Source organism: Podarcis vaucheri, assembly GCF_965113315.1.
Source record: "Podarcis vaucheri genome assembly, chromosome: 12".
Classification (NCBI taxonomy): Eukaryota; Metazoa; Chordata; class Lepidosauria; order Squamata; family Lacertidae; genus Podarcis; species Podarcis vaucheri.
The window spans coordinates 20,411,527-20,438,775 of record NC_138750.1 but is presented as its reverse complement, the minus strand read 5'-3'; the positions used below and the strand labels follow the sequence as shown (position 1 = coordinate 20,438,775).

Sequence of the window (27,249 nt, the reverse complement as noted above, 5' to 3'; positions counted from 1 at the left end):
AAGTGGGGATTGAGAACTGTTAAAACCTTGCAAAGGGATGCCGCCTCAGAGAGGGAGCTAGGGGATGGCGCGAAAACCGGAAGCAAGCAGCGCAGGAAAAGCAAAGGGCGCAAGTCGGAATAAGAACAAGCAGGGAGGATATAATGGGAAGGGGGGAAGGACGGAGGGTCAGTGGTACCTCGGGTTACAAACACTTTGGGTTACAGACTCCGCTAACCCGGAAGTAGTACCTCGGGTTAAGAACTTTACCTCAGGATGAGAACAGAAATCACATGGCGGCAGCAGGAGGCCCCATTAGCTAAAGTGGTACCTCAGGTTAAGAACGGTTTCAGGTTAAGAACAGACCTCCGGAACGAATTAAGTTCATAACCAGAGGCACCACTGTAGTTTATTTGCAGTTATACACTGGGATGTGAAGTATCTGATATTTCCAATTGTCATACAGCTTACATCTAGCAGTTATAGAAGCAGGTTCTTCTTTGCTCCCCATATGCAAGCTCTAAATTGATTTCAAATAGGTTTGCAGTGTGAATGTGCAAACATGGGCAAGACGTCTTATCTCTGATTAAATTCAAATGTGGTATAGAAACTCCCCTTGATGGCTTCCATTGCCCCTTTCTGCACCTTTTCCAGCTCTGCAAATATCCTTTTAAAAAATAAAGTAACAATCTACCAATCCCTTACACAGACATTGTAAATGCAGGACACTTATCTGCAAAAAAAGAGGTGTGTTTCTTGTAATGTTTGGAAAATATAAGGTTGTAGCCAACTGAGGTTTACTCAAAGTAGACCCAGTGACATGAACAGACCTGCATTATTCGTCGTGTCCATTAATTTCAATGTGTCTGTTCAGAGTAGAATAACGAGCACTGGACACAACACAATTTCTGCACAGAACTACTAGCATCTTCTTCTGCTAGTTAATTAATCCGGATCACCTATTCTTCCTGATCCACAGATCTCCCACATGCAACTTAGATCACTGAAAAATAAAGGGACTTGGTCACCTTTTCAGTCAGTGAATGATCCGGTTCTGAGCTTTCCATTTGGCTCCAATACACAACGTGTTAAAACAATAGTTTGTTTCAGGATGTTTGGCAACAACACAGAAGAAAGAAAAATTAAAGGCTTTGATGTCTCTTCCTTTTTCATCAGTCCTGGCTATGTTATCCTGCTTGAAGCTGGGAGGGTTTTCTTGCTGCTCGCTGAAAAAGCAACAGCTTAAATAATGTCTCTTCTGCCTTTGAACTGGTAGGAAGTACTTCAAGGACAGACCCTTTCGTATTGTTGTTAAAATGTACTTTGAAAAATATATGCCTCGAAAAAGGGGAAAGGGAAAAAGTTTATCCATAAACTCAGAATCCAGGGTGGTTGGTGTTGTTTTTTAAAGCCTCCGTTTGCCACACTGAGAGATACTGTGCTGTGAATGACAAAATAAAACAGATCCCTGTAAATATCTTATGATCTAAATGTGATGTTTGCTTAGGAACGGCTTCCTCCCATGTTTACACTACTTGTACGACTGTGAGCAATGTTTTTTGGGGGGAATTTTTAGACTAATATCCATATACTTCCCCAAAGCCAGCCTTGGCTTCTTAATCAAGCTTTTGAATTTGGACAACATGCACACCATACCTGCCTGCTTATGATAGGAGGGATTATTGTGCAGCAAGACAACGACAAACCATTATATATTATATTTACAAGTATTACAAGTCTATGGTGAAAATCGCCCTTTTATCATTCAAACTGAATGCACTTTAGTCCTCGCAAAAAAATAATGAAAGCTGTATGCACAAGCACACACATAGGAAACTTCTACTTATAATGAATAGCATTCCCACTACTCAACTGCAATTATTATTATTTTTTTATTTTATGGAATTCTGCCACAGGAAATGCCCTTTCGATTTGACACCAGTTACCTCTGAAAGGCTCTGCCCACACTTTGGCCTGCTTTCTGAAGCCAGTATTTCTGCACATTTGCAGCCACACAGCACTTTCCTATCCTCCCTTGGAATCTAAAAAAACCCGCGGTGCCTCTTTCTGGCATCATGATTACACAGGAAAGGAAAGATTTAGTGGACATGTGAGGATATTGTCACACGCCACCCCCAATCTCCACAGCAGTGAGAGATTCCAGGGAGTTCCAGGCATGTTTACCAGGGTCTCTGTCTCCTTTTGGATGAAGAAGCACAGCGGAGACTGTGGTGTCTTTATGATATATGGTTTATTTACACATATATACAGCCTGAGCCTAAGATGGGGAGGTTCAGGGCACCAGCGTTCCAAGAGTACCCTACTTCTCCTATAGGCATAGGAACACCCTTGCTCTCTCACATTCCAGCTTCCTCTCAACCTTACCATTGGCCTTTTTCCTAACACAGATAGAGGACCCATCCCTTTGATCTGTTGTTGCATTAATGGCCCATTACCCCAGGCTAACACCTCAAAGGGCATTAGTCTGACAATTATCTTTCAACACTTGTTGATTCCCTAATATTAAGAAGGATCTAATATACAACTTCAGATGCCTCAATGGCTGTCACGTGGAAGAGGGAACAAGTTTGTTTTCTCCTGCTCTGGAGGCTAGGACGCAAACCAGTGGCTTCGAGTTACAAGAAAGGAGATTCTGACAAAACACCAGGAAAAAACTTTGACAGTAAGAGCTGTTGAGCAGTGGAACAGACTCCCACGAGAGGCGGTGGACTCTCCTTCCTTTGAGGTTTTGAAGCAGATGTTGGATGGCCATCTATCATGGATGCTTTAGCTGAGATTCCTTTATCACATAGGGTTTGGGGTAGAGGACCCTTACGGTCCCAAACTTCTATGATTCTATGAACTTGAGAAGTTTGTCCAGCTAAATTAGTTCTTTCACACCATGCTAAATCCAGTGAATTAAAAGCATCCAGTACACAGCTCAAACACACACCATGGGCCTTGCAATAAGTTTAACTCGCAGGATCCGGCATCCAGCTTAACACACAGGGCTTAATTAAATCCTACCACATGCTGGACTTAACTAAAATCTAACACGTACCGAGTCCAGAGATTTATGGTCTGGTCCCAGTTTTAACACACATACACCAAAGTCGTAGGAGTCTAACCCCCACAAAAAGATAACAATATGTTGTTTTAAGTCTCAACTGTCCTATAGCAACAAGGTGACTGGCTCATGTAGCCTGAGTTTTGCATAAATCCACAAAATAGACAGATTCACCCAGGGAGACCATTACAGTGGTACCTCGAGTTACATACGCTTCAGGTTACATACGCTTCAGGTTACAGACTCTGCTAACCCAGAAATAGTACCTCGGGTTAAGAACTTTGCTTCAGGATGAGAACAGAAATCGTGCAGCGGTGGCAGCAGGAGGCCCCATTAGCTAAAGTGGTGCTTCAGGTTAAGAACAGTTTCAGGTTAAGAACGGACCTCCAGAACGAATTAAGTTCTTAACCTGAGGTACCACTGTATCAAGAAGGAAGGGAGACATCCCCCCAAGGACACCTCTTAAAATTAACTTCTGTGAGTTAAACAATGTGTAAAATATCACCTCCTTGTACCTGTGAAGGAACCCCACCTGACTGATCACCTGCCTTCCCAGTTGTCTTTCTTGACCCACCCCCACCCAAGATGAAAGTAAATTATAAAATGTATAATCCTCGTTTTGCCTGGAGAAGCTTTGCTTATTCCCTTCCATGAAGGCGCTGAAGTAAGAGTAGCGAAATCGCAGCTAAGAAGCTCAGATCATATATATGACTAACACCCTTCTTTGGAAATTAAACCACTACCTAGACTTAAGCATTCAAAAACTTTATTTGCAGGAATCATAGAATCATAGAGTTGGAAGAGACCACAAGGGCCATCGAGTCCAACCCCCTGCCAAGCAGGAAACACCATCAGAGCACTCCTGACATATGGTTGTCAAGCCTCTGCTTAAAGACCTCCAAAGCAGGAGACTCCACCACACTCCCTGGCAGCAAATTCCACTGTCGAACAGCTCTTACTGTCAGGAAGTTCTTCCTAATATTTAGGGGGGGATCTTCTTTCTTCTAGTTTGGATCCATTGCTCCGTGTCCGCTTCTCTGGAGCAGCAGAAAACAACCTTTCTCCCTCCTCTATGTGGCATCCTTTTATATATTTGAACATGGCTATCATATCACCCCTTAACCTCCTCTTCTCCAGGCTAAACATGCCCAGCTCCCTTAGCTGTTCCTCATAAGGCATCGTTTCCAGGCCTTTGACCATTTTGGAACTTATACTTATGGGTGAATTAAAGCATAATATTTATAGTTGCATGCTCCTCCAAGCATGGGTTTATAGTCTCTTCTTCTAACTTCCAAACAACTGTAGTTTCCTCTTTCCAGAGCTCTGCACTCAGCCTTTTGTATCTCAGTTAGGCCATGCCTTGCAGCTCCTATGAGAGATTTCCACTTTTACCTTCAGCAGCTTTGCCCTCTTTCTTTCAAGCAGAGAAGCAGCGCTCCAACACTCGATTCAACTCAGCAGTGTTCACAGTGGACTCTAAAACACAGTCATCTTGCTTCACAAAAAATGTAGTCTCTCCTTCACCAGATACCTCCCAAGTGGCCAACGTTAGACAATCACATGAGAACTACTAGAGAACTCTCTAGAATTCAGTTACAAACCAATCTAATTTAAACACACAGTAATGCATACAAGCACTTACAATTTCAGTGAATTAAATTACCATACTTAACGGAAGGAGCCCATAAATGTAGCAGGGAGAAAGATGCAATGCTTTCATATATATAAGCTGCTGAAACTCATCTAAAGATTTCTATATCAAGTGTTAGGACTAGTTAGAAAATAGAGTTTATTCACTACAATCTCTTTTAAAAAAGAAAAGGAAAAAAAAAGACTTGAATTAGAAATCTGGAGTTGACCAAATATTTTGCTTACCAATACTGTATTTTTTTTTGGGGGGGGGGTTATTTTATGCTGTTTAATTGTTTGCCTTTTCTGTTTTGAAACCTCATCACTAGAATTATCTTCCAAACTACCCAAATAAACGTGAGGCTGGAGCATGCCTTATTTTCAGTTCCATATAAAAAAGTTTTTGTTGCCCAGACCATTTAAGCATCTGATGAGGTTATAAGCCAGCATTTTAATCTTGCTTTATTGCTGTGCTGTGCGTGTCTCATTTTAATGATTGATTACTTATGTGGGGGGGGGGAGTTGTATTTTTGTAAACCATTCTGAGAGGGTTGCTCTGAAGCGGCCCCCATAGATGTTCTAAAACAAAGAAATAACATAATATCCATGAGGTTGTGCGGTTCTCCTTAGTGGCTTAGCTCCCATCTCAATTTTGCATGAGAAAAGCCCATTATGCATCTCATTAAATATAAAAAATAAATGAATGATATAGATAAGAATGGGAAAGTAATTGTTTAAAGCTGCCCAGAATAGCTGGGGTAACTCAGTCCAATGAGTGAGATACTATATCTATCTATTTATCTATCTATCTACAGTGGTGCCTCGCAAGACGAAATTAATTCGTTTCGCGAGTTTTGTCGTCTTGCGATTTTTTTCGTCTTGCGAAGCACGGTGTCGGGAAAGTATTGGAAAAGCTTCAAAAATCACCAAAGTCTTCAAAAACCTCAAAAAAGGCTACCACACCGTGTTCTATGAGTTGCTCCTCGAAGTCAAGTCACAACTGTATTAGCGGTGTTAAGAAAAAGGAAACAAACTTGCAAGACGTTTCCATCTTGCGAAGCAAGCCCATAGGGAAAATCGTCTTGCGAAGCAGCTCAAAAAACAAAAAACCCTTTCATCTAGCGAGTTTTTTGTCTTGCGAGGCATTCATCTTGCGAGGTACCACTGTATACCACTGTGTCTATCTATCTGTCTATCTATCTATCTATCTATATCTATCTATCTATCTATCTATCTATCATCTATCATCTATCTATCTATCATCTATCATCTGTCTGTCTGTCTGTCTATCAGCATGATGAACAAATTGTTTTTATGGTTTTCAGCCCCCAATTTTTCAGAATGGATATAGATGACTATTATACCACACATGTTTTCCCTTATACCTTTTACTGAAGAATGAATCAGTGCTAGATATGTGGTAAAATTCTTAATACCACAAGAAGCCCTCGCAGATGATCAAAGTATATAAAATTGAATTCCCCACCCACAAAGCTTTCTTTCAACCAACAATGACTATTTTACAATAGCTCAGGTGCGAGTGTATGGTAAAATGTGTTGTAAAGCCCATGGAGACAATCATTTTACCACACATTTTACTACAAAGTATGGTAAGTGCTCTTAAAGTCATTGCTTGAGGAGCAAAAAATCTTCATAAATGCCAGATCATCTTCTTGACAGGCGCCATTCACTTAGAATTTGCATAACCTTGGGAAGACTGATGTTGGCCCTTTAGAGGGATGACACACCTGTCTATGGGATGTGACCTTACGGGGGGGGGGGACTGCTGGTTGTTGCTTGGAGCTCATATCATACAGTCTTTATCGTTGGAAGTGTTTCCAACAAAAATCAGGGTATAAATTGTTGTCAAGAAAGGTGGAAAAACCTGATGACTTCTGCTCAAAATGATTTTTCCTTTATCTCCCAGGAGAACGGCGCTCCCTGACAGAATCCACCCATTCCCACTTTGCTTTCGTTAGAGAATCAACAGGTCACTGAAGAGACAAATGAGTCTGAAATCTATTCTGCAATGAAGGCTTGCTGTTTTTTGTTTTGTTTTGCTGACTGTGGGAAAAGTATTTGTTTATTTGTTATTGTGCCCTTCAACAGCACGCCCCAGAGTGGGTTACAAAAATTTACATTTCGGGAATTATTTTTTCAAAAAACAACAACAACAGTTAAAGCACATTATAGTCACAGGAATAGGGTGGGTATTGAAATCACATATCTCAAGTATTAAATGCCAGGGTAAAGAGAGGTGTCTTATCATGGATATAACTTCATGATGTGAGTACAGCGGTACCTCGGGTGAAGAACTTAATTCGTTCTGGAGGTCTGTTCTTAACCTGAAACTGTTCTTAACCTGAAGCACCACTTTAGCTAATGGGGCCTCCCGCTGCCGCTGCTGCCGCACGATTTCTGTTCTCATCCTGAAGCAAAGTTCTTAACCCGAGGTACTATTTCTGGGTTAGCGGAGTCTGTAACCTGAAGCGTCTGTAACCCGAGGTACCACTGTAAATGGTGGTTGCATCCTATCCACTATGTTCAGTGGGTTTTTCTCCAGGTAGGATCATAGCCTTAGCTGAGAAGTAGACAATGATGGAGGCTGAAATACTCAACAGTCTCCTTTAATGATCTAAGGTTCCCCAGCTCATTTAGAAGGCCAGTCCTTTTCTGACTTGTTTCCCTCTTAACTTCAAACTGTAAGAAAGACTTTGAAGCTTTTGTTTTATTAAAAACCAGCTTTTTGAGGCACAAGAGGAAGAGGCATCAATTGCCAAAATAAACAAATGTACAGAAATAAAGGCTTTTCCCCTTGACTTGAAATGTAATACAGAGTACTCAGAGCCAACAGTGTTAAAAACAAAACAAAACCCCACAACTTTGATTTTATTTGATGTAATAATATTAGGGTGGGTTTAATGAATGGAAACTAGACTTTGACAGGTGATAATGAGGGGGAAGAAGACATAGCAAAGAATTTGGTTTCTACAAGGTCCTGGATGAAGTCAGGGGGTGGGGAGATCTGTTTTGTTAAATCAAAACCAAATCTGGCACAGTTGGATTTGTATTTACTTTTCTTTTGGTGTGTGACTTCTGGGAATGGTTTATGGAGCTAAAGTAATATGTGGCTCACTTTTTCTCGTGCTGCTTTTGACCAAGCAGGAAATGAAATCACATTTAAGGAGTATATATAAAAATAAGCTGAGCCCTATAAACGGCACCCCGAGGCATTGCAAAAGCCCAAAAAGGAACCTAAAACAAGGCAAAACTAGAAAACATGGCTTACGCTGGTAATATATAGATACTATCAATGATATATGTCCTCTCTGCAATTTGAAACAAAAACAAAAAAGAAAGTTCCTGTTTTAGAATCCGAACAGAATTGAAGTAAACCTACCCTGGTCAATTAACTTGGGTGCAATTCACAATTTCTGTTGTGCCTGGATAATTGAGATTGAACTCAGAGACATCTTGGCAAAACCCGTGTATGTGAAATGAGCATGTGAAACCCCAGAGGCACTTTTTTTAAAAAAAAGTATTTTTATTAAAGATTTTCTTGATTTACAAAAGTATGTTTAATGTCTCTCTCGTAATCTTTTTTTTTTCATGTAACATTTTTACAAATTAGTTTCATTCGTTGAGACATTAGGAAGAAAGGGGGAAAGAGGTGGAGGAGGGGAAAGATGGGTGGGGTTGGGTGGCGATTTTTCTATTTTACTTCATATATGTAGGCCCACTTCTTGAAGGTGAGTGAAGTGATTCAGACACTCTTGTGGCCACCAATTGCCCCTATAAAAGCCTCCCTCCCAGGGCAGTTAGAACCTGGGAGGCGGAAGGGAGCCTTTAAAATGGTGAGAAAGAGAAAGCAAGAAGAGAAGAGGAGTTTGGATTTGATATCCCGCTTTATCACTACCCTAAGGAGTCTCAAAGCGGCTAACATTCTCCTTTCCCTTCCTCCCTCTGTGAGGTGAGTGGGGCTGAGAGACTTCAGAGAAGTGTGACTGGCCCAAGGTCACCCAGCAGCTGCATGTGGAGGAGCGGAGATGCGAACCCGGTTCCCCAGATTACGAGTCCACCGCTCTTAACCACTACACCACACTGGAAGCAGCTCCCACCCCTGGACAGGATTATGAAGGAAGCACGGGACTGAGAACCCTAGTTAATGGGAGGCCCCATTAGCTAAAGTGGTACCTCAGGTTACGAACAGTTTCAGGTTAAGAACGGACCTCCAGAACAAATTAAGTTCTTAACCCGAGGTACCACTGTATGGAAATTCTACTGTGGGGGCCCATGATGCTTGTAGGCTGGGATAAACCAAAAAGAAAAATTGGTGTCGCCTTTCTTCTTCTCAAGCTGAGACATTATGCATTTGCTCAGGTCACAAATACCAGCTTTCAGGGAGCTGGCACATTTATTGAACCTCTTGTCTAGAAATAGCCTAGAATTGGTTGCTGGGAGGACTACAATTCCCATCATCCTGACTACTGGCTATGCTGGCCAGGGCTGATGGGAGCTGTGATCCAACAACATCCAGAGAGTACCAGGTTGGCTACCTTTAGCCTTTGCTTGTCAGCAAAACATAGCTCTTTGGGCATCCTTTTGACATAACGAGCCATCCATTCTCCATTAAGCAGCCCTGTTGCCTGAAGTATACATTCTTCCCAGGCTTGCAAGCTGATCATTATCTTCCTGTGTCGGGTTTCCTGCCCTGCTATTATGAACTCTTTATCTCGAATTGCCTCAGCTACACACCAGTGTTGATCAGAGGAAGGCATACCACCCAACTAGAGGAGAAGACAACTAATTGCCGGGGTAGGGTGGGGGGGGGGGACAGGCTAGCGTAGCTGAGCCTTTTAAAGCAGTCGCTGCTTTTCACAGCAAAGAGAGAAATATTTAATTCAGAGCTGGGGGGAAACATATCCTGACCTGTGCAGCCCCGTTCTCTGTTTGTGAAAGTTGGGAGGCGCTTCTGACATTTTTAGAGACTGCTTAAGTCTTTAATATTTCTGGCAAAGGTAAAGGGACCCCTGACCATTAGGTCCAGTCATGACCGACTCTGGGGTTGCGGCGCTCATCTCGCTTTATTGGCCAAGGGAGAAGGCGTACAGCTTCCGGGTCATGTGGCCAGGTCATGTGGCAAACCAGAGCAGCGCATGGAAATGCTGTTTACCTTCCCGCTGGAGCAGTACCTATTTATCTACTTGCACTTTGACGTGCTTTCGAACTGCTAGGCTGGCAGGAGAAGGGACTGAGCAACAGGAGCTCACCCCGTCGCGGGGATTCAAACCGCCAACCTTCTGATCGGCAAGTCCTAGGCTCTGTGGTTTAATCCACAGTGCCACCCGTGTCCCTTAATATTTCAGGACCGGGGTACAAAACTTACTTTATTATAGCAAGTAGCAGGGAAATATTTCTCCTTTCTTTCTCTTACCAGGAAATCGTGTCCTCCTCCCAGAGAGCACGTGTTGTGGTGAGATCACCAAGACCGACCTCACTGCTGTTGTGGCTGGGAGCGATTGGGTAGCCACAACAACCCGAGTGGTGGACCCTCAGTTGATGGGGTCAATCTGGCCAATGGGATCGTTTCATGCATTAGCCGAGGGACCCATATATACCACTGCACGTTGCATTGAGCTTCCTCCTTTTTGCCTTGTGCACTGGGAAAAAACCACTCCCTCTATTTAGGGTTCATTATGACCTTGCTATGCCGTCGTGGGTCTTCTGTTTTTGGGACAGGGGCCTGGTAGGCATTTTCCCATTTGGCTGATTGGCTGGCGCCACTTGGGTTTCGCCTGCCGCGTAGCAAATCGCCACAACTTTGTAAGGCTTGGCGGTTAGGCATTGGTTCAATGGTGGTGGAGGGGATGTGGTTAGGCTGTGCCTGCCATAGCTGTCAACTTTTCCCTTTTCTTGTGAGGAATCCTATTTGGAATAAGGGGATTTCCCTTAAAAAAAGGAAAAAGTTGACAGCTATGGTGCCTGCCCCTCCAATGCTAGGGTATTCCGTTAAAGCAGCCTTTCTCAACCTGTGGGTCCCCAGATGTTGTTGGACAACAACTCCCATCATCCATGAGCTCTGGCCTTGCTAGCTAGGGGTGATAGGAGTTGTAGTTCAACAACATCTGGGGACCCACAGGTTGAGAAAGGCTGCATTAAAGGAATCCAGGGGGTCGCCTTGCTTTTGTCCGATCCCCTTCCAGGGATTAGGGCCACGCCAGAGCCCCTGGGAGCATTTGGGGTGAGCTTGAGTTTGAACGTGCTCCAAGGCTCCCCCAGGATGTTTTCCCGCAGTCCAGGCGTCAGTGCTGCCCTGCTGAGCTCAGGTGCAGCTAGTCGTGAACCAATGCCTAAGCAAACCACTCATGATCTGTAATCAATAAAGTTGTGGCCAAAATTATGCCAATAACCTTAAACTAAATTCCGTGTCAATTGTGCCTTTATTTATTCTAGGTAGTCTTGGGATCTTAACACGCAACACATTTCACCAGTACAGCAAGCAGCAAGTGGCATTCCCTACTTGGGGCAGCCATTTTCCTGCCAGCAGGAAGGATGAAAGATGCTCTACTATTGCCAAGGGTCTTTCTGCCAAGATATTATGGGGTAACACGGCTCCAGGGGCACTTACAGACCCTCCAAGTGTCACTATTTTCCAGGGACAGTCTCATTTTTACAGAAGCCACGCCAGTTTCTTATTTGATCCCAGAATGTCCCGATTTTCCTTAGGGCGTCCCGATTTTCACTGGCGAAATCTTGGAGGGTATGGAGTCATGCGACCTCCGAGCCACGGAGATAAGTAACTATATAAACTTTAGAAGTTACACGTGAAGGCAGTCATGTATAGGCAAGTTTTTTATGTTTAATGTTTTATTATGTTTTTATATATGTTGGAAGCCAAGAGTGGCTGGGGCAACCCAGTCAGATGAGCAGGGTATAAATAATAAAGTTGTTGTTGTTGTTGTTGTTGTTGTTGTTGTTGAATAGGATGTTACTATTTTCATCAGAGAAATGTTGTGGGGTATGGACTTGATGTCAGTGCTTGTCTCAATGGCAACCCAGTCAGATGAGGGGGGGTACAAAAATAAAATTATTATTTTAAAAACAAAAAAGTGGGGAGAGGATTGTAGATTTTTCACCTCCCCCAAAATATTTTTTTTTTAAGAATTCACCAGCTCACTGAAGACTGTGAACTTCTTTACCCACCAACACTTTTTGTTCCCTTCACCAAGCCACGCAAACATCCTGGGAATGTCCACATTGGAATATTTAGCTCAGGGTGACAAATATAATTTGTCCTTATAATAACTGTACATCGATAAAATGTATAGGACAAGAAATAAGGAGTGTTGGAAATGTAAATAAAAGGAAGGAATTTTTTTACCATGTGTGGTGGACTTGTAATATCGTAAAAGCATATTGGGAAATGATATATAATGAGTTAAAGAAAATGTATAATGAACACCTTTGTTAAAAAACTGGATGCATTTTTATTGGGTATAGTGCGAGAAGAGATACCAAAGGGAGATCAAAAATTGTTTATGTATGCAACAACAGCAGCCAGAATTCTTTTAGCCCAAAAATGGAAGCAACGAGAAATAGCGACAAAAGATGAAGATGATGGACTTTGCGGAACTGGCGAAGCTGACCGGAAAAATCCGAAACCAACGTGGTCAAGCTTTCCAAAAAGACTGGAGTAGATTTATACAATACCTGAAGTACCATTGTAAGCAATTAACACTAGCAGGGTTGTAAGAAGACTTATAATGATATGGTCACTACCCTTTTACATTTATTCAAAAATGGTGATTTTTGAATGCGTGAAATAGAAAATGGAAAATGTAGAAATGCTATGATATACATTGAACTTTGAAAACCTTGAGGAGGGAAGTCGATAGGCTCATATGAGCAAAAGAAGTAAAGTGGAAAAAGAGGGTGTGTTTGAATAGTACAATACAATTTAATTGAAAAATAAATATAATAACTGTACATCGAAATACTGTTAACGCGCACAATTCTGGAGGTTGAATGAAAAGTTGGTCACCCTTATTCAGCATGGAGGAAACACAATGTGTAAATGGAAAAATGGAAAACGCATAAATAAAAATTAAAAGAAAATAATTCCACTAGATTCCTCTGCCAAAGCAAGGGCTTGGAAGGGAGGGAATGAAAGTGTTATGTACAGAAGTTCTCACCCTGGGCCAGCAGGGGGATACTGTAGATAGTTTTCACTCATGTCCACATATGCAAATAAGCAATTGAAAGTGACTTTCAGTGATTGGATTGTCACAGAAAGTTGTTACTGTTGCTTTGTAGTGGAGCTCTATATAAGCAGGTTGGCTGAACCCTTCAGTTCAGTTCTGTTCTGGCCTGTGAATCACTGTGTCGTCTGATATGTTCACCCACAACTTAACAGAAAGCACCTGCAGAATACAATGAAGATGGCTTAATAGCTATTACCTTGCAAAATAGCTATTTTGACTGCATCTTGTCAGTATGAGGCATTTAGGGTGCTTATGGGTTTTTTTTTAATAGCCATGGGCTGCAGCAACCAGGCCTCCTATCCCATCTTTTGCAACCTTCCTCCAACTCGAGGCAAAGTAGAAGCTTACAATGGCTCTTTTAGTAAATAGGCATCTAGAGATGTTTATGTATTTGTAGCTGCGGTCAGCAGCAGCATGTAAATGGAAGTGCAATACATTCCCCCCCCCCCGCCATCCTGGTAAATCTGTCCTCTTCTCCTATTGATCCTTGTTTCCAGTCCCCTTGGCCAGATAAATGGAGTTTGCTTTAGAGATCAGTATTGCAGGGGATTAAACAAGGAGCCGCTTTGAGGTTTCTACCGGGGCCTCTGCTAGGAAAGAATAAGATATTTAACCTAGCAATATCGGATCCTATGAAGCATATTACCCTCCATTTGAGAGGTTGGTGTTAAGGAAGGCACTATTCCCCCCCCCCCCAGTAGGGAAAAAGTCATAGGAGCATAGAATTGTGAAGTTGGAAGGGACCACAAGAATCATCTAGTCTAAACCCCCTTCGAAGCAGGAATATGCAGCTGTCCTATACAGGGATCGAACCTGCAAAAGCATGGGTGAAGCAGCTCCCCAGGTGTTCCAGAAACACTATGAACAGGCCATTGGTAAACCAAATCACGCGAAACGATTAAAAAAGGATTGCTTCATTATGCTCAAAAACATGGGCATGAGGAGCCACTTCACATGGAGGGTCTGTCCTGTGGGACTACTCCTACACAACTGTAACCACTGCTTTAAAATCCTGTATACGGTAAGCAGAATCGTTGCCCGAGTCTACCTGTCACACGCTGGACATGAGGAATTATCATAGACAGCATTTCCTGGAGTTTCCCTCATTTCTACTATCTACTCAGTGGTCACATGAAGCAAACTCTAATCGCACTTGGGCCAGCTCAAAAGTTCTTAAGGCAAATTTTCTCTCTACAGTGGTTCCTCCAGTTACAGACGCTTCAGGTTACAGACTCCCCTAACCCAGAAATAGTACCTTGGGTTAAGAACTTTGCTTCAGGATGAGAACAGAAATCGTGCGGCGGCAGCGGGAGGCCCCATTAGCTAAAGTGGTACCTCAGGTTAAGAACAGTTTCAGGTTAAGAACGGACCTCCAGAACGAATTAAGTTCTTAACCCAAGGTACCACCGTACCACCCTGCGTCCCAAACACATCAGGGCACCTAGAGACTAATCTTCCCTCAGTAGAATTACGGCTCTGGTGTAGGACACTTAACTATTGGCTTCGCCTAAACTCAAATCCCCCGGTCTAATATCCCTAGTGTTGCAAGGTTGTCACAAGCACACCTGGACTAAAATTGTCTGTCAAAAACTTCACTCTTGTGGTTTATCACCACAACAGCTGCTCACTTCGGGTTTTAGTAAAGCAAACAGTTGGATTTGTCAGTGCCTAAATGATATCGAGCGGCAGAACAACTTGGCCACAATAAGGAAATTTTGCCCATGGTATGACTATTTGCCCCCTTCCCATTTTGACTCTCTGGCACCCTATCTGCATAACCTAGCAATTCTAAAATATAGACACGCTTTTACTCTCGCAAGGTTGAATGTATTGCCCTCGGCTGTACTTGAGGGATGATTCTAACAGATTCCACACGAAAAACACTTATGTCCCTGTGGAGATGGCAGTCCCAAATCGGTGGCGCATGCCCTTCTGGCTTGCACTCTCTATAAAGACTTGAGGAATGAGATTATCACCCCTCTTTTATTGTCCATCCCCGGTCACTCAACCACTGCCACAGTGTCCTTTCTCTTGGCAGATCAAGGTGAGCAGGTGACAGCAAAGGCTGCAAGGTTTTTAGCTGGGGCAATTAGAACAAGATCTACTATTTGACAATTGATTCAAAACCCTAAAATGTATTCTATATAATTGATTTTTTATTTCTATTCTTTGTGTATCGTATTGTTGTTTTATTGCTATGGCCGATGGCTGACGCAAATAAAGATCCATTCATTCATGTGTTTTCCAGACTTGGGAGGATTGCTATGCTAAAGTTTGAAACCCTGTACATTAATAAGATGCTCACTTTTAATCTCAGAAATAGAATTGACGTGTTCATGAAAGCTTAAGTACTAATTTAAAAAGCAATCATTTGTTGAAATAAATTTGTTGTTTGTTTGTGTTTCAGCTTCATCTTACTTTAATACACAAACATTATTTTTATGATTGAATGTAGGCAACCCAAAGCAAAAATAATATTTAACACCACACCTAGCAACAAAAAGAGTTAAGGAAGCACGTTTGTTTGTTTTTAAAAAGTACAATTTTTAAAATTGCAATGAAATGGCTATTAGATAAATTCTTCATTAATAAATCCGTAACAGGCCAAATTGTAGAATACTGAATATACTGCAGTGGTTTGGACTATTCTGGATTTGCTATTTAAGCATTTATTTATCTGACAATTATTATACTGTAATAAAAAATGTACTTTTCCACATTGTTATGTTTAAGCCACTAGGTGGAGAAAGCAAGCCTTCTTCCTGTACTAAATGGATAGCATTTTCAAAAGAATGCCATGCTGACCTAGAAGACTTGGCAATACTTTAAGGAAGAAAGCAAATTTCTGTGTAAGTTTAACTGATAGTAATGACAGAATAGAGAACACATAGAGAACACTTTTTTTTTTTGTAAGAAACGCTTGAGTCCAGTTGAAATCAAGGGTAGATAAATACAGATAAATCCTTCTGTCAATGGAACACAAATATCGCTGATCCAGTGCGCAAACATTTCAACAAGTGTGTCACAAACTAAGACTAGTGGTGCAACTCTGGCTCATACTGCAGGTTGTTTGCAAGCGGGAGCCAAGCATTGCCCCTGGCACAAACTCCCAAATACATACCAGGATCCCATCCCATACATACACGAATCACAAAACAAAAATTTCTTTTTCAATTCTGAAATTACATTTTCTATTTTTCTGAAATTATACTGCGGCCCACACTATGGCTTCCCTGCCATGCCCAAAACATTCTCTCACCCTTTCACTATTTTTGTTTAACATCCAGCCTAAACAAGAGACCTAAAAAGTGTGTTATTTTGCAACTTTGGGGTTGGTCCTCATACAGTCCTACCTTGGTTATCAAACGCCTTGGTACTCATACGTTTTTTAGAGTGTACAAATGTTTGCAAAAACTGGAGAATTGATGGGTGTCCTTGTTCTGTTTGTTTAATCTTCTTCTATTTCTGCTGCCTGGTTTTTATTTAGTTAGAGGTACCTCTGACCGTTAAGTCCAGTTGCGGACGACTTTGGGGTTGTGGCGCTCATCTCACTTTACTGGCCAAGGGAGCCGGTGTTTGTCCACAGACAGTTTCTGGGTCATGTGACCAGCATGACTAAGCTGCTTCTGGTGAACCAGAGCAGCCCACAGAAATGCCTTTTACCTTCCCGCTGGAGTGGTACCTATTTATCTACTTGCACTTCGTGCTTTCGAACTGCTAGGTGGGCAGGAGCTGGGAACGAACAACGGGAGCTCACCCCGTCGCGGGGATTCAAACCGCAGATCTTCTGAAAACCCTAGGCTCCGGCAAACCCTAGGCTCAGTGGTTTAGACCACAGCGCCACCCACATTTTTATTTAAGCATGGCAAAATATTGCGTGCTTGTGTGTGTGTACTAAACAACATGTAAATGAAAACACACCTATCACTCAGAATTTTGTGGTGACCTTCTCCCAACTTAAAAAGGGTCTATTAGAGGGTACGTGAAAAATGAACATATTGGTGAAAATGGCACACAAGAATTGCTTGTAAAAATGTGCAAATATATCATACAAAGCATGTTCTTCTTCATGTGTGTATTAAGAGAAACGCACAGTAAACTGCTGCCATGTTTTCCCCAAGGATAGATCTATATACATATACATAACACATGAACAGGGAAGCTGAAAACAACCAAAATTGACTGATTTGCCCATCCTTGGTTGTTGCCTGCTAATTCCTGGAAGAAATCTAGTTTCCCTAATCAGCACAGTGATGGACCTTTATTGGTGATAGGTGGTTTAATCCAGCCTCCCCCAGCCTGATGCCCTCCATATGGCCGGTGCCTGGCAGGCACTAGGGCTGGTGAAGGTTGATTTAATCTATCCCATGCCGGGTGTTCAATGCTGCTCGGAATACGCACACCTTTTACAAACAGAGGAAGAAGTGTCATAAATTCAGGGAGATGCAAATTGCCCCCGGAGCAAATTGTCCAGCTCAGCGGAATGACTCGTGTAAACGCGTCTTTGCATAATCAACGGCTGTGGAACTGCTCAAAAGAGAAAGCATGGCAGATGTATTTGCACGATGAATCGTGAAGGGAAGTTATATAATACGGTTCCCCTTCGCTGTTCATTATATAAACACATCTGTCATGCTCCCTTTGTATCCCAGCACTGATGTGTGCTTCCCTCCCCCCCAGTCTGATCACCTGGGAAGATGAAGGCAGATCACATACAAACATTGCATGAAAGGGGATAGCTTGGCTGAGAAGAATTACGATGAATAATCTAGCTGCAGTTTGTACAAAGAGGTGTGAATTAAAGCTCTAGCAGAGCAATCCCATACATGTTTGGACAAAAGACAGCCCCCTGGAGCACAGTGAGACTTGCTCAGAGGTAAGTGTACATAATATTGCACAGCAAGTCCCTGCTTTGTGTTGCGCTCTCTCTCTCTCTCTCTCTCTCTCTCTCTCTCTCTCTCTCTGTATGTGTGTGTGTGTGTGTGTGTAGAAAATGCAGTATCAGCTCCCCACTTTCTCTCTCGTTTTTACTTGACCTCCAAGTCCTTGCTCCTGCACACATTTATCACTGTTGGCACAAAGGGACGCCACATTCAGCTACGGACGTATTCAGAAGACCTTCAGGGACTGGAGAAACTTGGGGGGGGGGGCTTAACCAGCATAATGATGTGCTACTGTATTGATCACCCCAGCACTTCCCACAGTTTCCCTGCGACTCGACTGCATTGCCAAGGCCCGTTTCAGAGGCTCAGACCAACCCCTTAATTAAGACAGAGTATTTTGATGAATACCTTTGATCAGGCAAGGTGCTTCACTGCAGGGAGTGCAGGATAAGCATTGAGTTGCCACGTAGACAGTTTCTCAAGTGTTTTTGTATGGCAGCGTCCACAACCATTTCAGAGCTAGAGCTTACATATTAGTTTTAGCAGCTCCCCTGAACTGGTCCCAAAGTTTCAGGAACAGCCCGGTTTTCTTCGAACTGATTTGGAGGAGACTCGCTTTGCTTCAGACAACTCCTGAATCTTTTCAAACCAGGCTTCTTCAGTTCAGGATTAGACCGAAGAGAATTAAGTTGCGATTTTAGTTTTCGCTTCATTAAGGCAGCCTTCCCCTGCCTCGGTCCTTTGGGGTTTGTTGGACAACAGCTCCCATCCCAGCAGACTCACACTGTACTACTAACTGAAGATGCTGTATCATTTTCAAGGGAAGCCTTATGTAAAACACATTTCCATAACGCAAACATGAGTTTACCCGAGCATGAGTCCCTGTGGCTAGGCTGTCTCCACCTGCGACCAGCAAAACCAGATGACCTTCCTCCAAGGGCCTTCTGGCAGTTCCCTCACAGGGAACCAGGCAGAGGGCCTTCTGGGTAATGGCGCCCACCCTGTGGAGCACCCTCCCATCAGATGTCAAGGAAATAAACGACTACAGTCATACCTCGGGTTACAGACGCTTCAGGTTGCGTTTTTTTGGGTTACGGACCCACAGCAACGTGGAAGTACCGGAACGGGTTACTTCAGGGTTTCAGGGGTTGCGCATGCGCAGAAGCGCTAAATCGCGCTTTGTGCATACGCAGAATCGCAACCCACGTGTGTGCAGATGCGCCGCTGCGGGTTGCAAATGCTACGGGTTGCGAACGTGCATCCCGCACGGATCACGTTCGCAACCTGAGCATCCACTGTATCTGACTTTTAGAAGACATCTGAAGGCAGCCCTGTTTAGGGAAGTTTTTAATGTTTGGTGTTTTATCATGTTCTGATATATGCTGTGAGCCACCCTGAAAGGCTGGGGAAACCCAGCCAGATGGGCGGGGTATAAATAATAAAGTTGTTGTTGTTGCTGGGTTTCATGCTTATAATGAGAATGAAAGCCTAATCAAACTTCTTTTCAGATTTCCTGTCCATGGCACTATTTATGAGGGCCATTCTGAATTTCATGTACGATCTTAGAAATGGGGAAATAAATTTGTTGCATTATTTCTCAAGTTGGTATACATGCCGTGACTCCCCACGGTATTCTCACAGCAGCCCTGTGAAGTAGGGTAACCTTGAGACCATAGGGACTGGCTCACTGAGCCTCACAGCTGAGTAAGGATTTTAATTTGGCCCTTGCCACAGACACTCTGCCCATTATGCCCATTGAGAGCCAGTGTGGTGTAGTGGTTAAGAGCGGTAGTCACGTAATCTGGGAAACCGGGTTCGTGTCTCCACTCCTCCACATGCAGCTGCTGGGTGACCTTGGGTCAGTCACACTTCTGTGAAGTCTCTCAGCCCCACTCACCTCACAGAGTGCTTGTTGTGGGGGAGGAAGGGAAAGGAGAATGTTAGCCGCTTTGAGATTCCTTAAAGGGAGTGAAAGGCGGGATATCAAATCCAAACTCTTCTTCTTCTTCTTCTTCTTCATTATGCCACCTTGGATGGCAAAGCTTTCAAGCAAGGTAATTTACTCTCTCTTTTAGTTTACTCTCTCTTTTAGTGCTTTTAGTCTTGACACTCACAGGTAGAGCATCCCGCTGATAATTTGCTTCATTGCTGAGAAAATGTTTGGGTGTGCAGCCTAAAATTTGTTGCCAACGCTGATTTTGTACACGCACACCTCTGTGTTAAATGCCAGCTGCACGTGGGCCACAGTTTGATTTGTGAGCCGGCATGATGCGTGGCTGGATCTTGTTGCGAAATTGCTACAGCGCATATTTTACGCCCGAGGAATAAGGAAATAGCAGCGCAAGCTGAGCAGCTGAGAAACGCCCCTCATCTTCAGAAAGTCACTGCCATGCTGATATGAGGCCACTAAAAAGGAAAAGGAAATTTAAAAGTTCAGAATTTGATGGAGGTCTTTATTCTCTGCTTTCAGATGTTCTTAATGGTTTGAAACGTGTTGATTTTCTTTTAGCTGCATTTTAGTGGGTTTTTTTAAATTTTACTACTTTATTGTTTGCTGCCCTGGGCGTCTTTGGAAAGAAAGGGTGGGAGAGAAATCAAATAAATAAATACCGCTTTTCCTTTGGAGGCTGTTTCTGCACAAATTTGTATCTGCAGTGGCCAGAATTCCAAACCAAAGCCAGCGCTGCATTAAGCACGAAAACCAAACCACTTCTCGGACAAATACAGCCAAGTATTCCCTGTATGAACTCATGCTAACCTCGGACAATCGGGCAGTGTTTCAGCCTTTGCTGGCAGTAGGCGGTCAGAATTTAGATTATGAAAGATATTCACTGTCTCTCTCTCTTCCTTCCCTCCCTCCTCCGTGCACCAGCTAAGTTCCAAGTCCTTTCATGGCCCTCTCTGTTTTCCCCTTCCAACAGGGCAGCATTATGGATGCTAGTATACAAATCTACTTCAACAGTGGCACCAGTATGATCCAATTCGACCGCAGAGGAATGATCAGCTAATGGAACCCTACACAATCGGCTTTAATTAAATAACCGAAGCATACTTCTCATTTAGGCTGGTGCAGTGGCAAAACATTCGCGCTCTTCAAAAGAACCTTGCCCGTGCCAAGCAGATTAAGTTACTTTTGAAAGCATTTCGCTTCCTGTCCTAGCCAACTGAGAAGGCGGGGTGGGGGGGTGGAGAGGACATTGGCCACAACTGCTCACCAATTCCATCAGTAATTATGGAAATGCCAGTGAGGAGCCGTGAAATGCTTTTTGGCCTTGCACCGTAAAGCTTTAGCCCGGCTATTTTCATGTCTCTCTCTCTAGTTAGCAGCTAATAGCTGCACCAAGATGCGAATCCAAAGCTAAGGGAAATGAATGCAGAATCTATCAGCTCGTTTTTATTTGTATTCAGCTTTGAACGTGTGACAAATTATTTGAAAACAATGAGCAAGGGCAGCCACTTGCAGAAATGAAAATAGGTTACATGGTTTTATATACATAACAATTTTGATTATATTAATACTACAGTGGTACATTTTTGCTTTTGAATTATGGTGCTGGAGGAGACTCTTGAGAGTCCCATGGACTGCAAGACAATCAAACCTATCCATTCTTAAGGAAATCAGCCCTGAGTGCTCACTGGAAGGACAGATCCTGAAGCTGAGGCTCCAGTACTTTGGCCACCTCATGAGAAGAGAAGACTCCCTAGAAAAGACCCTGATGCTGGGAAAGATGGAGGGCACAAGGAGAAGGGGACGACAGAGGACGAGATGGTTGGACAGTGTTCTCAAAGCTAGCAGTGTGAGTTTGACCAAACTGTGGGAGGCAGTGGAAGACAGGAGTGCCTGGCGTGCTCTCGTCCATGGGGTCACGAAGAGTCGGACACGACTAAACGACTAAACAACAACACCTCGGGTTACAGACGCTTCAGGTTACAGACGCTTCAGGTTACAGACTCCGCTAACCCAGAACTAGTACCTTGGGTTGAGAACTTTGCTTCAGGATGAGAACAGAAATAGTGCAGCGGCAGCGAGAGGCCCCATTAGATAAAGTGGTACCTCAGGTTAAGAGCAGATTCAGGTTAAGAACAGACCTCCGGAACAAATTAAGTTCTTAACCCAAGGTACCACTGCATACAGAATCCAATTTCTAATGGAAAGCATGAATTGGCGAAGGAGTCATCTCTTGCCTGCTTCCCCACACCTCCAGTTACAACCCAGTCCACTGGGTTGACCACTTTTGCATCTAGTTTGGTCGTTTATATAGATATAAACAAAGATATACTGTGCGTACACATACATATGCACACATATACAATATTTGCCATTCCGTGTAACATCACCAGATGGCAGTGTGGAATTCAAATAATTCTTTACTATTTGAATTAGTTTGTACAATGCATAATCTATCCTCATATTATCAGGCTCAGGCTTGTCAATTCCACACTTCCCCCTGTTAAATATAGGTTGTTCGGTGTACAACAGTGCTGGTTACTGGTGGTCGATAAACAGGTCTGTTTGTGGGCTTTGATTACAAAGGAACGTCTGACATCAGTTAGGAACAATGGATATAGAAAGCTGCCTGATACAGATTCCATCTAGCCTAGTAATGTCAACACCGGCTGGCAGCAGCTCCCCAGTGTTTCAGGCAAAGGTATCTCCCAATCCCATGCAACAATGCCAGGGACTGGACCTGAGACCTTTTGCATGCAAAGTATGCAGTCTACCTTCTGGGTACCAGTGCCTTCGGAATATGGAATTTCGAACCTTCCATGTAGCTTCACTATTACATATCTATTTGGAGATACACTCTAATGAGCAATACTGAGCTTAATCTGAACACAGCAATGGAGAAATTTCTGAAACAACAATGGGATAGCAACTCCACCCAAGGCATGATGGAGAACAACAGCAACTGGGAAAAGATAGACATAACATTTTACAAGGCCAGGAATAAACACCACGGACAGGATAATTGCCACACACAGGAAGAACAAGGATATAGTTTGAGTGCCTCACTTGTAGATTTATAAATCATTTAATCTGTCAACACAAATAGGACTTATTAATATTGCAGTTGTTGTATAAGGGATTGTTATTTTGACTGGGATGTAATTGAAATTAATAAGATTTTGGAACTCAGAAATGAAGAAAATCGTCAAACCATCAATTCTAGCACGTGGGAGGCCACCTAAATTATATAATTTGGTATTTAAACAATTGGTATTAGTAATTGTATTCCAATGTGGTATTGTTTTAATGAGGCTATTATTGGATTGAAATTGAAAATTATTATTTAAAAAGTACTGAGCTTAATCTGAATTTGTATCGATTGATGGATGAAATTTACTTGTACTGAAATTGATGTTGTAAATCAAATAGAGGAATGGCATCCTAGTTTGAAAATAGAAGAAGAAGAAAATTCACAATTACGTAGGTTACTGGAGCAGTGTGGGATGCATGTTAATGCATGAATTGGGCAAAAGCTCAGCCTCTCCGGTGAGGCAGGGATGGGGATGTCGCCCTTCAGATGTTGCTGAACTCCAACTTCCATCATCCCTGAACATCATTCCAACTCCCTAATGGGAGTTTGAGTTGAAAAACATCTCAAGGTCATTCCTCATTTAGACCGTGTTCACTCTGCTAAGGCCTTGGTTACGATTATGTGTGCACATACTCCAAATGTGCTATTAACTGGTATCTGCCCGTCGTCAACCAGTTTCCTTCTAATTTTGTCTTTTAGAGAGATTGTAGGGAGCCCTTTTTAAATGGTGTTAGTACGAATTCCGAAATTTGCCGTTCTTTAGGTTTCAACCCCATTCTAAATTCAAACTGGATACTGAAAAGATGGGTTTTAGCGCTGCATCGCAGTGGTTTGACTTCACCCCCAGAGGCGCACTCCATTGTTTCCAGAGACAATTGTATAAAATGTTTAAGTTATTATTGGAATGGAAAACAAAAGTTGAGCTGGCAAAATCATCAATGATTCATTGTGCAAGAGATCTAGGACAAAATATAGAATTTGGCCTTTGGGAGAAATTATGGAAGAAGGACTTAACATTTACTGTATGTTAGACACTGAAAAGGAAAATTACATGAAAATGATATATCGATGGTACTTAACTCCAAGTAAATTAGTGAAAATGTACAAATCTAAATCAGGTTATGTGCTGCAAATGTAAAGAAGTAGAAGGGATGTTCTCTCCCTGTTCTATCCTATGTGGTGGTCATGCAGAATAGTTAAAGATTATTGGGGAATGATTTACAATGAGATGAAAAAGTCGTTTAAAAGAACATCCCTCCCCCCCCAAAAAAAAAAACAACCAACCAGAGGTTCTCCTTTTAGGAATGGTGCAGATGGAGGTTCCCAGGAGTCAGAAAAAACTTTTTTCTGTATGCAACTACAGCAGCTCAGATTTTGTTAGCCCAAAAATGAAGGGTGGGAAAGGTCCCAGAGGAGGAGGAATGGCATTTTAAAATGATGGAATATGTAGATTTACCAGGTCTAATCAGCAGAATAAGAAAACAAGATGATCGAGTTTATAAACAGGAATGTTTTTTTGTTTTTTTGGTGGAATGTCTGGAAAACAGTTGCAAACAAGTGAAAACGCTAGCAGGATTAAGGTAAATTCAACAGTGTAATTCAAGTCGAGGTAATATGAAAATGGAGGGGAAAATAAATGGCTGAAATAGAATATGCAGCAATAATGGGAAAATTAAAAGAACCACGGAAGGAGGAGGAGGAAAGTCAATGAATGTATTGTTTTACAGTGGTACCTTGGGTTACAGACACTTCAGGTTACAGACGCTTCAGGTTACAGCCTCCACTAACACAGAAATTGTACCTCGGGTTAAGAACTTTGCATCAGGATGAGAACAGAAATCGTGCGGCGGCAGCAGGAGGCCCCATTAGCTAAAATGATGCTTCAGGTTAAGAACAGTTTCAGGTTAAGAACGGACCTCCAGAATGAATTAAGTTCTTAACCCGAGGTACCACTGTATTGGTAGACATTTAATTGTGGGAAATGTACAATGGAAAACATTATATATATATATATATATATATATATATATATATATATATATATATATATATGCAGGTTTTGGTGTCTTCGGGTGTCTTCCCGTGTAAGAGTCGGGGTGTCTGTGCGACGTTTCGACGAGGTCTCACTCGTCATCTTCAGGCTGGTGCTTTCGGCTTCTTGTTACTGGAACAGAGCAGAATCTGGTGTTTGAGTTCCTATAAATACTGTTGAGGGGTGTGGTGTATAGCCTCCAACGTTCTGGGCAGAGAGGAAGTTCTTAGATTAGTGTGCCTTTTCTTCTTTTGTTCCTTAATTACTTGAGGGATATCTTGAGTGATTTCATGAGTGATATTCTGAATACCACTGGGTGGGTCATTAAGTGTAGATTAGTTGCTAAAGCTTTCGTGTCTTGACCTCTTGAGCTTGTGAAGAGTTTTTCTGAGAAGATGGCTGTGCTGCATTTAGTTGTGCTCTGGCTTGGCTTCGTGTATAGGGGCGAGCTGTGGTTTTGTGCCTAGTGCCAGCCAGATCTGTGTAGGGATTGCAGGGGGGTGCAGCATCCGGAGGTGCCACTATAGTTTGGCTACTGGATGGAGTCTGTAATATGTCTGTGGAGAGGGTCTGGGTTTGGGTCTGGTGTGGTTGATTGGTGACGGCGTTCTGTGTGCCTCTGGTTCTGGTGTCGGTTTTTGTGGGGAGGGCTAATTTCCAGATGTCTGGCAGGCGGGACGTGTCGTCACGCTTGTTCATGTTGTGAGGGTGTTTCTCTATCTCGATGGCTTCCATGATTATTCTCTTGTGGTGATGTTCCATGTTAAAGAGCAATTTGGAATCTGCAAAATTAATTTCGTGTCCTGTTTCTTTCATGTGTTGGAAAAGAGAGGAAGTTTTTTCTTCTTTTTTGACGGCATTCTTGTGTTCTGCAATGCACCCCCCAAAAACCAAGACACAGAAGAAAACAATGGCATGGCCCTCCTTCCTTATATCAAGGGCACTACAGACAAAATTAGCAAAATCCTCCATAAACACAATATCAAAACAGCCTTCTGCACCAACCAAAAAATAGCCAATATCCTCAGAAACCCAAAAGACAAAATCCAGCTGGAAAACCAAGGGGTCTATGAAATTCCCTGCAAAGTCTGCCCAGCCACGTACATTGGACAAACAAACAGACGAATAAATGCACGCATCGCAGAACACAAGAATGTTCTTTTTTTTTTTTTTTCCCTCTCAGACGGTGCTCGGCGGCTCCGGAGGACAAGAGCGGGAACGCGGCGGGCGGAGCGCGGACACGTAACAAGAAGCCGAAAGCACCAGCCTGAAGATGACGAGTGAGACCTCGTCGAAACGTCGCACAGACACCCCGACTCTTACACGGGAAGACACCCGAAGACACCAAAACTTGCATTCCTGTACCCGTGAAAATCTACGAAAGCAAATATATATATATATATATATATATATATATATATATATATATATATATGCTTTCGTAGATTTTCACGGGTACAGGAATGCAGGTTTTGGTGTCTTCGGGTGTCTTCCCGTGTAAGAGTCGGGGTGTCTGTGCGACGTTTCGACGAGGTCTCACTCGTCATCTTCAGGCTGGTGCTTTCGGCTTCTTGTTACTGGAACAGAGCTCTGTTCCAGTAACAAGAAGCCGAAAGCACCAGCCTGAAGATGACGAGTGAGACCTCGTCGAAACGTCGCACAGACACCCCGACTCTTACACGGGAAGACACCCGAAGACACCAAAACCTGCATATATATATATATATATATATGCAGGTTTTGGTGTCTTCGGGTGTCTTCCCGTGTAAGAGTCGGGGTGTCTGTGCGACGTTTCGACGAGGTCGAAACATCTGGAAATTGACATCTGGAAATTAGCCCTCCCCACAAAAACCGACACCAGAACCAGAGGCACACAGAACGCCGTCACCAATCAACCACACCAGACCCAAACCCAGACCCTCTCCACAGACATATTACAGACTCCATCCAGTAGCCAAACTATAGTGGCACCTCCGGATGCTGCACCCCCCTGCAATCCCTACACAGATCTGGCTGGCACAAGGCACAAAACCACAGCTCGCCCCTATACACGAAGCCAAGCCAGAGCACAACTAAATGCAGCACAGCCATCTTCTCAGAAAAACTCTTCACAAGCTCAAGAGGTCAAGACACAAAAGCTTTAGCAACTAATCTACACTTAATGACCCACCCAGTGGTATTCAGAATATCACTCATGAAATCACTCAAGATATCCCTCAAGTAATTAAGGAACAAAAGAAGAAGAGGCACACTAATCTAGGAACTTCCTCTCTGCCCAGAACGTTGGAGGCTATACACCACACCCCTCAACAGTATTTATAGGAACTCAAACACCAGATTCTGCTCTGTTCCAGTAACA

General features: G+C 42.9%; 1 long non-coding RNA gene across 2 annotated transcripts in view; it reads right to left on the bottom strand.

Annotated features, from left to right (window-relative positions):
• Positions 1–27,249, bottom strand: part of LOC309515583 — a 109,144-nt gene that overhangs the window by 22,577 nt on the left and 59,318 nt on the right. Inside the window, exon 1 of one of the 2 annotated variants that reach the window (XR_014212526.1) lies at positions 18,688–18,952. The exons of the other annotated variant lie outside the window; for it this stretch is intronic. This is a non-coding gene — a long non-coding RNA (uncharacterized lncRNA). Of the gene's footprint in view, positions 1–18,687; positions 18,953–27,249 lie in introns of those variants that run through there. 2 annotated transcript variants of the gene reach the window in all.